General features: G+C 37.7%; 1 protein-coding gene across 2 annotated transcripts in view; it reads right to left on the bottom strand.

Moving 5' to 3' along the window:
- The window catches only part of VCL (vinculin), a 97,773-nt gene that overhangs the window by 66,933 nt on the left and 17,838 nt on the right, over positions 1-13,002 (bottom strand). The window lies entirely within an intron of this gene.

The raw sequence follows: 13,002 nt of genomic DNA, 5'->3' as shown, positions 1-13,002 counted from the left end.
AAACCAAACATATGAAAGTACACAACTTCACTAGTAATCAACATGATGTTTTCCCTAATCATAGAGCAACTTAAAAAGAAATAATATATAATGCTAAATGTTGCAATGGAATAGTATTACACCCTGCTGGTAGCGATGTAAACTGGTATATTCTCTTTGGAAAATCATTTGTTAGTATGTGTTAACAGACAAAAACGTCCTATCTAGGAATTCCACTTATGAGAATATACCCTATAAGCAATAATACCAAGTGTGGTAACCACAATATTTACAAAAATATTCACTATCATGTTAGTTAAAAAAGCAAAAACATTTTCAAAATAACTTATCCAACAATGAGGAACAGTTAAGTAAATTAAGATATATCTTTAGACTTAGTACTACGGAGCCATTAAAACAATGGTTATAAAGACTCAGCACTATGGGAAAATGTTTATGACATTATACTTCGTTTAAAAGGAGGAATAAAAAATAATAAATACACTATGATTACAACAAACCCAAAACTCATTATGTACATGGCAAAATACTGAAAGAATATAAAACAAAATGTGTTTATTAATGTTTGCAAAATTTTGAGTGAATTTGTATCTGTAGTTCCTGTTTTCTAATTTTCTGAAATGAGAATATATAATTTTTGTAATTTAAAATGTAATATTAAAATGTTACTCTCGGTTACTTAAGTGTAATTATTTCCTACCTAAAAATTTTATTAATTATCTGTCATTTTATATATTTCTTCCCCAAAAGTAATGGCCAAAAATTTTAAAAACATATCAAAATACTGCCACACTAACCAGATTGTGTGCATGTACACATGTATTTATTATACCACAAATGTTATACATACTCACTTTCTTTTTTTTTTTTTTTTTAATAGTAATCTTTTATTTATTTATTTTTTTTTATATTTATTTTTGGCTGTGTTGGGTCTTCGTCTCTGTGCGAGGGCTTTCTCTAGTTGCGGCAAGCGGGGGCCACTCTTCATCGCAGTGCGCGGGCCTCTCACTGTTGCGGCCTCTCTTGTTGCGGAGCACGGGCTCCAGATGCTCAGGCTCAGCAGTTGTGGCTCACGGGCCCAGTCGCTCCGCGGCATGTGGGATCTTCCCAGACCAGGGCTCGAACCCGTGTCCCCTGCATTGGCAGGCAGACTCTCAACCACTGCGCCACCAGGGAAGCCCCCATACTCACTTTCTTTAAAGTCATTCCTATGTAGGGCCTGGATGTCAATTTTTCTTTAACTATATCATATATTACAAAGCACTCTAAAAGAAGTAAACTTTAATATAAGGAATAGTAAAATTCACCCTTTTATCAATATAAAGCTATTTAGGAATATTAAATCATAAATATAAACCACATTTTAATGCAGAAATCTGTGAAATTTTTAAAATCCAGAATGGAAAGTATCTCAATCCTATTATTCAACTGTTTAACTTTTATTGAGTTTAAAGAAGAAAAACGAGTTTAAAAAATTCCTAAATGCACAGTAAAGCAGCTAAAGCAAATATCACAATAAACTATTCTCAGGGAATACCAGTCAGGCATGAGTTAATAAATACAAGTTTTTTCTCTCAAGTTAATAGCTCAGAAAAAAGCAAGACACATATACCACTGTGTAATAGCCAGTGCTTTTGTAGACAATAGACTGTCTGTATCATAATAAAACCCTTTCAAATCAGCAGCTGGTTCTCTAGAGTTCCTCAGATCAAAACATGACAGAATATTTCCAGATGTATTGTTCACCATAGTTTCTAACAAAAATCAGCCATTCAAAAAGCTGTGGGCCATGACTTCATGAAGGAAAAGATGAAGTGCAGCAACAAAGTCACTAGTTCATACTAAGCATAAAGGGTCTAGAAGGATATTCACACTTAGAGCAATGGCAATTCCTTTTATTTTACACCCCATGTGTACATACATAGAGAGAGCCAAAGAGAGACAGGGGCAGAGAGAAAGAGAGAGAGTGAGCAAGCCAGGGGAGTGGGGAGAATTCCTCTTATATCTGCTTTAGAAAGTATTCAGTTATTCAGTGTTATTAAACATTTATTGAATGCAACTACGTGTGCCAGTCACTGTTCCAGGTACTTTAGACAGAGCGGGAGTAAAAATAAGTTTCCTTCCCTCATGGAAGTTATATTCCAGTGGGAGTAGACAGAGAGAGAGCACACAAGTAAATAAATAAATAAATAAACAAAATCATTCCAGGTAATAGTAAAGATGACGCTACAAAGAGTATGGGGTAGGAGTAGAGGGAGCCTACTTTAAAAAGTGTGGACAGGGCTTCCCTGGTGGCGCAATGGTTAAGAATCCACTTGCCAGTGCAGGAGACACGGGTTCGAGCCCTGGTCCGGGAAGATCCCACATGCCGCGGAGCAACTAAGCCCGTGCACCACAACTACTAAGCCTGCGCTCTAGAGCTCATGAGCCACAACTACTGAGCCCATGTGCCACAACTACTGAAGCCCACATGCCTAGAGCCCGTGCTCCGCAACAAGAGACGCCACAGCAATGAAAAGCCCACGCACCCCAACAAAGAGTAGCCCCCGCTCACCACAACTAGAGAAAGCCCGTTGCACAGCAACAAGGACCCAATGTAGCCAAAAATAAAAATAAATTAAATAAATTTTTTTAAAAACTCAATAGTGATAAAACAAACAATCCAATTTAAAAAAAAAAAAAAAAACAGTGGACAAAGAAGTAACATTGGAGCTCAGATTCTGAAGCTGAAAAGGAACCACTCATGCAAGAGCTCGGAAAGAACAATCAAGAGGGAGAAGCAAGAAAAAGGTCCAAAGGCAGGAAAGTTTGGGTATACTAAAGGAGCCTTAAGGAGGCCAGAGTGGCTGAAGCTCAGTGAGGGGGGGAGGTGTGGTGATGAGGTTGGGTAAGAAGGCAAGGGTCAGATCACAAAAGAGCCTTTTAGGCCAAGTTAAGGTGTCTGGAATCTTTCCTAAGTACAACAGGAAGCAGAAGTGCTAAACAAGAGACTGACATGATTTTTTTTTTTTTAAAGGTCATTTTGCCTGTTATAAAGAGAAGTGATCTTAGCAAGCAAGGAGAAGCAGAGTGACCAGTTAGGAGGCTACCGTAGTCATCCAGGGGAATGATGGTAGTGACTTAAAACAAGACGCGAAAGTGGACATGGAGAATTAGTTCTTTTGGAGGAAGAGCTAATGGGACTTGCTCTTGGAATGGGTGAAGCAGGGGTTGGGGAGTGGACTGAGGGAAAGAAAAATTTAAAATAACACATAGATCAATTAAGTAAAATGTCTTCAAAAGCAGCAATGCTAAAAGGCTGATGTATAGCAAAGATTTAACATGAAAGGATAAAAAAATCATGAGTAAACCAGGCAAAACCACTGAAACAGTTTTTCAATAGCAACTATTCTGACCCCAGTAGAGGTAATTACTAAAGAATGAATTCTATTCAAATTTCTATTTTAGGTCTCTTTTGTAAAGGTAGGGGGTAGGTGAGGAAACAGAAATAGACAATAAAAACATACTCAAGGGCTACTTATTTTAAAACTATTTTTAAGTATTTAAGTGATGGGAACTAAATGTGATTTATTATTCTAAGCTGCATGCATAACTGCAGTGATAGTATCCATAATCACTTTGATCTTCAATACACTCAGCCTATAATTAGGTTACACACAATGAATGGTCCTGTTTTTAAGGCATAACACATAAAACGTGACTATGTAGAATGAATGCCATTTTTAGTTGGGGAATTGATTTTTGGCCATGCTGTCCAATAGAACTTTCTGTTATGATGGAAATGTTCTATTTATGTTCTATTTAATTTGTGCTATCCAATACAGTAGCCATTAGCCACTTGTGGCTACTGAGCACTTGAAATATGGCTAGTGCAACTGAAAAACTGAATTATTACTTTTATTTAATTTTAATTAATTTTAATCTTTTTTATTAACACTATTTTTTAAACAGCCATTTTAGCTTTACAGCAAAATTGAGAAGATACAGAGATTTCCCATATACTCCCCGCCCCCATACCAATAGCCTCCCCCATTATCAATGCCCCCCACCAGAGTGGTACATTTGTTACAACTGATGAACCTACCATTGACACATCATAATCACCCCCAAATTCATAGTTTACATTACATTCCACTCTTGGTGTTGCACATTCTATGGGTTTGGACACATGTATAATGACAGGTATCCGTGATCACAGTATGACACAGGGTTTTGCCCTAAAAATCCTGTGCTCTGCCTATTCATCCCTCCACCCCAAACCTCTGAAAACCACTGATCTTTTTACTGTCTCCATAGTTTTGCCTCTTCCTGAACGTCATATAGTTAGAATCATACAGTATATAGCCTTTTCAGGTCGTCTTCTTTCATTTAATTTGAATTTAAATTCCACACGTGCCTACCATACTGGACAGCTCAGGTCTATGGGACTTGCACTGTCTCCTAAAACTGGTCTTCCTGCCTCCAGACTTCCTTCTTCTAATTCACTCGTCACATGGCTGCTAGATTAACCTTGATTTTTACCTTTGCTACGTGGTGTCTTCAGAGAAGAAGGGAGCTGGGCCTAGAGAGATAGCAGTTGCCACATGGAGGAGAGAGGGATCAGACAGCCCAAGCACAAAGAAGAGCACAGGCCAAGCCTCAAATGGGTTTGAGCACACGGTTGACTAGACAAGAAAAACAGGCTGGTGTGCCTTCAGCAAAGGAAATGAGGCTAGAAAGGAAAGCTGGAGTCAGCCTGGGAAGGGCTTTGTGTGCCAAGGGAAGGCAGAGAGGATTACGCAACTTAACCTGCCCATTTATTCAAAGGCTGTCATCCTTTGTTCTAGATCTAGATCTTTTCAATTCAGTGTTCTATTGCTGTATCAAGTATCAAGTCAAGAACTTCCAAAGAAGCCAGTTTCTAAAGATATGCAGGACCAGAAAGGCATCTTCTATGTGTAAACAGCTGGCAAAACCTATTGAGGAGAGCTGGAGACAAAATTTCCCGTTTTTTAAGCCATCGACCAGGAGATGACAGGAAATGCGCTTTCCTCCTCTCTCCCCACACTATCAAAACAAAAAGTTTCTACAGCAGTCATCTTTTCCAAATAAGAAGAGTAGAGCAATTCAGAAAGGGATTCACAAAATGCTCTTTGTTAACTAGCAGGAATCTTCACAGCTTGTGGTAAAACATTATTCCTGGAGGTCAACCTTAGTATGGGGAAGCATATGCCTAGTACAGGCCACAACTTTGCAAACAAGCGGGAAGTGATCAACTTGACAAATGCTTCTCGAACCTGTGCAGCACCAGGTCATCAAAATTCTTGGCTAGTTAAGCCAAATGTTTTTGCTACATACATGTTAAGAGCACATGTATGGGAATTTGGTGACTTGATTTCTAGTTCCAGCTTAGCTAATAAACGGCTATGTAACCTCAAATAAATCATTTGATTACTCAATTATTTCTTCTGTACTACGTGATCTCATTGGGGGTCTTCTTACTTGTCTACTGTGTGTTGGCCAAACTCCCTTTTAGCTCTCTGATGAAGAAAACTTACTTTTAAATTTATATTTTCTACCTTAAGTCCTCATTTTCTACCTCAAATTCTTTTGCAGAACAAGGTATAAAACGATTAATAAATACAAAATTTAAAAGCTCTCACTTCCTACACATTTTATCTGTATGTTTTATGAGTGTGAGATTAAACTAAAGTAGATGCCTGATTTTTTTAACCTTAAAATAAGTCTTATTCCTTCTGAAAAAAAGACCTATATGTTAAAGGGCTTAAAAAAAAAAAAAAAAAAAAAACCCAGAGAAAAGAATGACAAATAGGTCTTAGTTATAGTCTTAAGTTCTCAGAAGGTTTTCCAGGTCAGCATTTAACAACAACCCTTTCAAAGTAATCTAACTTTACAGTAAATACATTTTATTGCTTCCAAACTTTATTCCATTGCTGAAACTCAGATTTGTTGGTTCTATTCACTGTTAAAATTATATCTTTTATTTTCTTCTTCAGAGAATTGCTTCTAACTCCTGAGGCCCAATTCCTTTCAATTCAATAAACAGGCAGTAAGTGCCAACTATGTGTCCGCTAGGTGCTGGGAAGAGAATGAGATAAGAAATAAAGCATCCTTAGACATACGAACTGAAATAATGGTAGTGAATGAGTAAAAGGCCTGGGGGCATTTTTAGGGGGCTTGGCAGGAAGATGTTTCTTTTGAAGAGCTCTTACTTCATTCCGTAGTTAATTTAAATATCTTTTGTTCACTACATGACTTTAGTTCAAAATTCTATGTGAGAGGCCTTTTGTCTTCTGCTGTTGTTATTACTCCTTTTATCACAATCTACTCCGATTTGGTTCAGTAATTCAGTAGAGAGATTTGGTTTCTTTCCAGCAAAAAAAAAAAAAAAAAAACCTTGGCTGGTTCAAGTCACTACCCAGACTAAAAGATATGTTAATGTAGATGTCTCCCTTAGCTAGACTAAGTATAAGAAAACAGGAAGACAAAACACAGCAGGGAGGACTTGTGTTAGCGATTTGTACAGTATAAGTTGTAACTATAGAGCATTATGTTAAAAAGGTGGCAGGGAGATGGTAATCAACAGAAGTTGCTAATGTATTTAGACAAGAAGATACAAATGATGAAAATGTAAGCCTAACTTAAAGTTACAGTAGGCCAAGCCAAGCTATGGGGTCAACTGACTGACCAACTGATTATGACCAGACAAGGGAGTGTGCATCCATCTGCCTATTAGTTTGGCTCAAATCAGTGTTTCTTATGGCATAAGTATCAATCTATTATACTGAACAGCCATTCTGATAGGCAGCTGTGTCCAGTACCATGCGTGGGTCAAACAAGGATAATAATAATGTATGTGACCCAACATCAGCAACACTTTTGGTTGTTTTCCTGCAGTGCTTGGTGATGGACTTGTGATCTATCCACCCCCTCACTGGTACCTTTCGTATCATTCACAGAGGACACACCAGAGCCAAGTGTTTAAAAAAGCCATATATACCAGAAAAACCAGGACTCTCTAAGCTACTCTGATTTCCAACTCACTCATTCATTTAATCAAGCACTTACTGAGAACTTCCCATGTGGCAGGCAGTATGTACAACACTGTGTGTGATGGGAATACAAAAAATAAGTGAGACTCAGGCCTCGCCCTTCACAGACAGGACAAATGCTTAAACAAATCATTGTAACACAGGGTAATGCTCTAACAAGAGTTATATCCAAGTTTCACAGAGGAAAAGAAACTCTAGGAAGGCTGATAAGAGTTCTCCAGGAATAATGGGATTTGGGGAAAAAAGGAGAGGTTTCCAATAGTGGAGAAGCATATGTGAAAGTATGGCCAGTTCAGGGAACACAGACCCACCTGGCTGGAACACAGGGTATTGGGTGGAGAAGCGGTATAGAGAATAGGAAGTTGAAGAAGCAGAAAGATGCCACATCAGGGAGGGCCCTGTGTGCAATGTGCTTAGACTTTACTCTCTAAGCAGTGGGAAATTATTTCATGGTTCTAAGCAAAAGACATTCTTAGGTTTACATTTCAACAAGAAAAACTCAGCAGCAAGAATGGAGCAGAGGGAAGAAAACTAGGAATACAAGTTCACTTGTTAGTTCATTTATTCAATCAAATATTTATATAACATACCAGTGCCAAATATTAAGACAGTGGTGAAAAAAATACACATGGCCCCTGACTTCATGTAGCTTAGAGTCTTAGTGAAAGATGAACTAAAGCAGCAGCAGTATGGATGGATATGAGGGTAGATGTAAGAAATCCATCTACATGACACTCAGTCCACATAGAGGGTAATGGAGACACCCAGACTCCTGACTCAAGTGACTTGGTAATACATGCAATGGAGGAAGAAAGCCAGCTCTGAGAAAGAAACTAATCAGAAAGTATGGGATGTTCAGATGGAGATAAGGAAATGTTAGAGGAGGAACCATAGAGACGGTTCCTCCGTTTACTTGCCTGGGCTGAAGAAATAGATTGTGGCTGGTGGAAGAACCTGATGATGAAAAGAGCTGAGAAGGGAATGTCTGAGAGCGGGGTAGGGGGAATGGTAGAACTGTGTGTCATGAAAGCCAAAGGAATAGAGAGTTTCAAGAAACTGAAAAACAGTGTCGACTGCTAGAGAGAGGTTAATGGTTTCTAGTATATTCACAGTTATACAACCATCACCAGAATCAATTTTTGAACACTTTCATCACCCCAAAAAGAAATTCATTAGCAGCCATCCCCTTCATTTATCCCCAGCCTTTCCCCACCTCCATCCAGCCTTAGGCAACCACTAATCTACTTTGTCTCTATAGATTTGTCTATTCTAGATATTTGATGTAAATGAAATCATACAATATGTGGTCTTTAATGAATGGTTTCTTTCATGTTGTAGCATGCATCAGTACTTCATTGCCTTTTATTGCCAAATAATATGCCATTGCATGGTTATACCACATTTTGTTTATCATTCATCAGCTGATGGACATCTGGATTATTTCCACTTTTTAGCTATTTTGAATAATGCTACTATGAACATTAGTGTAAATGTTTTTGTGTAGACATATGTTTTCATTTCTCTTGAGCATATACCTAGATGTAGAATTGCTGGATCATATGGTAACTCTATGTTTAACCACTTGACAAACAGCTAGACTGTTTTCCAAAGAGACTGAACCATTTAACATTCCCACAGGCAATGTATGAAGGTTCAAATTTCTCCACATCCTTGGCAATACTTGTTATTATCTGCCTTTCTTATTACTATAACAATTCTAGTGCAGTGGTGTCTCGCTGTGGTTTTGATTTGCATGTTCCTAATGGCTAATCACGTTGAATATCTTTATATGTGCTTATTGACTATATGTATATCTTCTTTGGAAAAATGTCTATTTAAACCCTTAACTCAGGGGAATTCCCTGGCGGGCCAGTGGTTAGGACTCTGCGCTTTCACTGCCAAGGGAGGGGAACTAAGATCCCACAAGCCAAGCGGTGCAGCCAATAAATAAATAAATAAATAAATAAATAAACCATTTACTCATATTTTAATTGGGTGATGTGTCTTTTGCAAATGTTTTCTCCCAGTCTGTGAGTTGTCTTTTTGTTTTCTTGATAGTGCCTTTTGCAACACAGAAGTTTTTAATTTTGATGAAGTTCAATTTATCTATTTTTTTCTTTTGTTGCTTGTGCTTTTGATACAGTATCTTAGGTTTTGCCTAACCAAGGTCACGAAGATTTATTCCTTTGTTTTTTAAAAATTCTATAATTTTAGCTCTTACATTTAGGTCCATGATCTATTTGGTGTTAATTTTTGTGTATGGTGTAAGGGAAGGGTTATTATTTTGTTTAAATAGGAGAAAATTAAGCATGTTGATAGGGTGAAAGAAAGGAGGCAGGAAACCAGACCCTGATTATGAAGCAATGTCTCTGAAGAGGCAGGGATAGAATCTGAAGAGTAGGTAGACAGACCAGCCTTTACCAGAAAGAAAGCCACCTCTTCCTCAAGAGGCAAGGGGGGTAGTGGGGGAAATAAGTGGAAATAGGGAGATAACTATAACTGTAGAGTCTATGGGCTATATGTTCTTCTTAGGAATTTACAAGGCATATTAGTATATTTAAGGATCTAAGATAACCTTCAGACAAGAAATCGGTTTAATTTTGTTTAATCCATTATTTTCCGAATTCATTTGACCAAGAATTATTTCTTTTCTAATGCCTACTAACCTATGGCGGAATTAGAATTTGTAGGATATACTTAGGGAAATGGTGATCTAGGCCAGGAGTTGCAAACTAGTGGCCTCTGTGCAGAATTTGGGCCAAGGGTGATTTTTGTTTGGTCCTTTTTAAAAACAAAAACAAAAAACTTCACAACAATTCAAATTTCTGACATCTCTTGAAATATCAAAAGATTTGGCCATATGAGATCTGCATTCCAGTAAGGAAACAATGTGCAGGAACCCAAATGTTCCATATGGGGAATATACTTTCTGCATCACTCCCTAAAATCTTAACATCCAGACCATTTCACTTGTTTATGTCACTGCCTGGACCCTGTGAGTATCCGAGTTTTTCACTCCGGTACTAGGCAACCCTCTCAGTGTCTACACAGTGAAAAGTTCCTGAAGCCACTCTTAGAAAATCCTTATCCAGCTCCTCTCTAAATATTTTCTAAAAGTGCTCCTCTTGTGAGAGCTATGAGAAAGACTGAGAAGTATTTATGTCAGGAATGACAAAATGAGAGTGTATGGGGCAAGTGCAACCCACAGACCTATTTTGTTTGACCTGCACAGTATTCTTTTTAAATGGGAAATTTCACATTGAAAGAAATAGAGATTTCCAGATTTTATTGACTATCAGGAAGATCTGGTAATACTAGGCCCTGTTTCCATATGGCAACAATAAGCTGAAGATAGCAGCTTTCTTCAATCAGGGCCTGCATTTTTCAATTTACCACAGTCCCTACCACTCCCTGGTGCCCTATAACCCACCTGATTCACTCATTACCTATTTGACCCTGCAGGTATTTGAGTTTGTGCCACCTGATTTAGCAAAAAGATTCCATTCTTAATTAGCACAGTACAGGAGGCAAGCTCCGCAATATCATGAGTGTCATGTAAAATTTTACTTATGCCTCAGCTATTTCACTAATAATGAAACATCCCACTCTCTCCCCAATATATAGCCACATCAAAAAAAAAAAAAAGACTGGAAGGAATTACAACATGGAGAGTAGACCTTCAGATGATTTTTATTTTCTTCTTAATCCTTCTCCAACTTTTCAGATTTTTTAAAAAATGAGTATGCAATGCCTTCATAATCAGAAAAATATATGTTAAATTTCTAAAATGTACTAACAATATTCTTGGTACACAACAATCTATAAAGTGAGACACCACCAGTGCCTAAAAGGTTCAAATTTTGACCAACTGCCAAAAACTTAAATGTGCATCAATAAGAACACAATCAAATGGGTTAAAGAGCAGGTGAACTACATGGGTGGCAAGTTCTAATGTCAAGCAAGCTCATTTGATGCAACATACTTTCCTTACAACTAGTGTTAAGCTGCCTTGGCAGCAGCTGCTTATTCTAACACAACATGAGATTGAGTGTATCAATTAAGGCTAGATAAATGTTAGCAGAGAAGCCCTGCTCACCAGATCCCTATTTATGAAGATACTGTGGGCAGGCTTCCAACTTGCAAATATTTTATTCTCTCCCTCAACTCAGGATTCTTCTGTAGACACAACCACAGACACCTGTGCTCTGGGTGGCCACCAATTTAACAAGCAAGCAAATCATCAGCACAGGAAACTTCTCCCCATCACCCACTTTCTCCCACAACTAACTCAGAAAGATCGTCCATTCTCTTATTTTCATTATTTCTTCAACATACCTATAAACTAATCCTCTATGGCTCTATTAAGGTGACTAGCTGGGCTCCCACAGGCCATTAAACAAAAATCATGGATTAAAAACGTTAAAAAAAAAAAAGAAAGCTAAATATTGCTAAGAGAAATTAGGTCAACTCTACCATCTGTCCTGTCTCATACATGATTATAAGGAAATAATGCATACGAATGTGTTTGTACACTATTAAGGTGTTATCAAATGCAGGATGTCTCTGTGCTATATAAATGTTTAGTCCCTTAAGTATCCCAGAGGCCCCATCAGCATCAAAACAGTCGGTATCTTCCTCACTGCCCTCTAACCAAATCTGCTTTTCTCAAACATTCCACAGAACTTAAAATACTCTTATTTTTCTTGTTTTCCTACTTTAACAGCTAGATGCACTTTTTTTTAGCAAATGCATTTTTTTCTTAACAGATTTAGTTCACAAATGTGGAAGAATTTCAATTACATTGCAGCTTTTGCAGATAAGCCTGGGTATATAACATATCGTTTGTAACATTGTCCCTATGGAAAAATAACTCCAAATCAATTTGTAAATGAATTTTGAAACATCGCCCATTTTTATGTTTGGAAAACTGAGACGGAGGGCCCATCCTGGAAGGTAACATAGAGTGGTGGGAAAAGAACTGGGGCTTTGGAATGAATCTTACCTTGCTCTGTTATTACTAGTTCTGTGTCCTGGGGCAAGCAACAATCTCTTTAAGCCTCAGTCTCCTTATCAGTAAAACGGAAAAAGTAAAATGTCTCTCATGGCTAAAGGATATAGTAATACACATGTAAATCACCTAATACATACTCTTCCACGGCCTGAAAGATAACAGTGCTAAATAAACATTAGTCGTGTTTTCTTTCCCTCTGCCATTGCTGTACTCATTTGTGACTTCCATTTTATCCTTTAAAAGAAAAAAAAAATTTTTTTAATTGAGCACATGCTATAAGTCAGGAGCCCCCTTATTACCTCATTAAATCCCTTTAACAACTCTATGAGGGAGGTACTACTGCTATCTCATTTTACAGATGAAGAACAGAGGCACGGAGAGGTTAATTGATTTGCCTAAAATCACTCAGATAGATAGTGGTGTTGACTTCAGCATATCCGTGCTCTAATCCTAAGCCACTATACTGTTTTTCAAAAATGAGGAAAACAAATTTAATGATGCCTAAAGTTTTCTGCTGTAATACTGCATGATTTTACAATTCTTTGGAACTTTCAGATGGCAAGAAGGATAAGAAAACTTCAAGCTCACAACGGGCAAATATAAACCATCAAGATGCAGTTTAAACTACTGATGTCCAATTGTTTGATTTTCCTTCCCAGGAGCTGGAAGGTTTCCACAACAACATGGGTCAGGCTCACTAGGGGTTCAGCTGCTTAAGCTCCTTAACTGTTATTTGCTTAGAGATGATCAACTGAGTGAACCTGGCTGCAACTAGCTTTCAAAATTGAACCAGGACTAACAATGCAACCTTTTTTTTTTTTAATAGGTGTGGTCAAAACTTGAAATAGTAACCCAATGGCAAAAGTAAGTATTGTTACTACTGTTGGGAACCATCCTGCTTGGTAATCGGAGATTATTCACAGTCACTTTTACAGTACA

The sequence above is a fragment of the Balaenoptera borealis genome (genome assembly GCF_965194805.1).
Source record: "Balaenoptera borealis genome assembly, chromosome: 10".
Lineage (NCBI taxonomy): Eukaryota > Metazoa > Chordata > Mammalia > Artiodactyla > Balaenopteridae > Balaenoptera > Balaenoptera borealis.
This window is presented reverse-complemented; position numbering and strand designations above follow the sequence as displayed.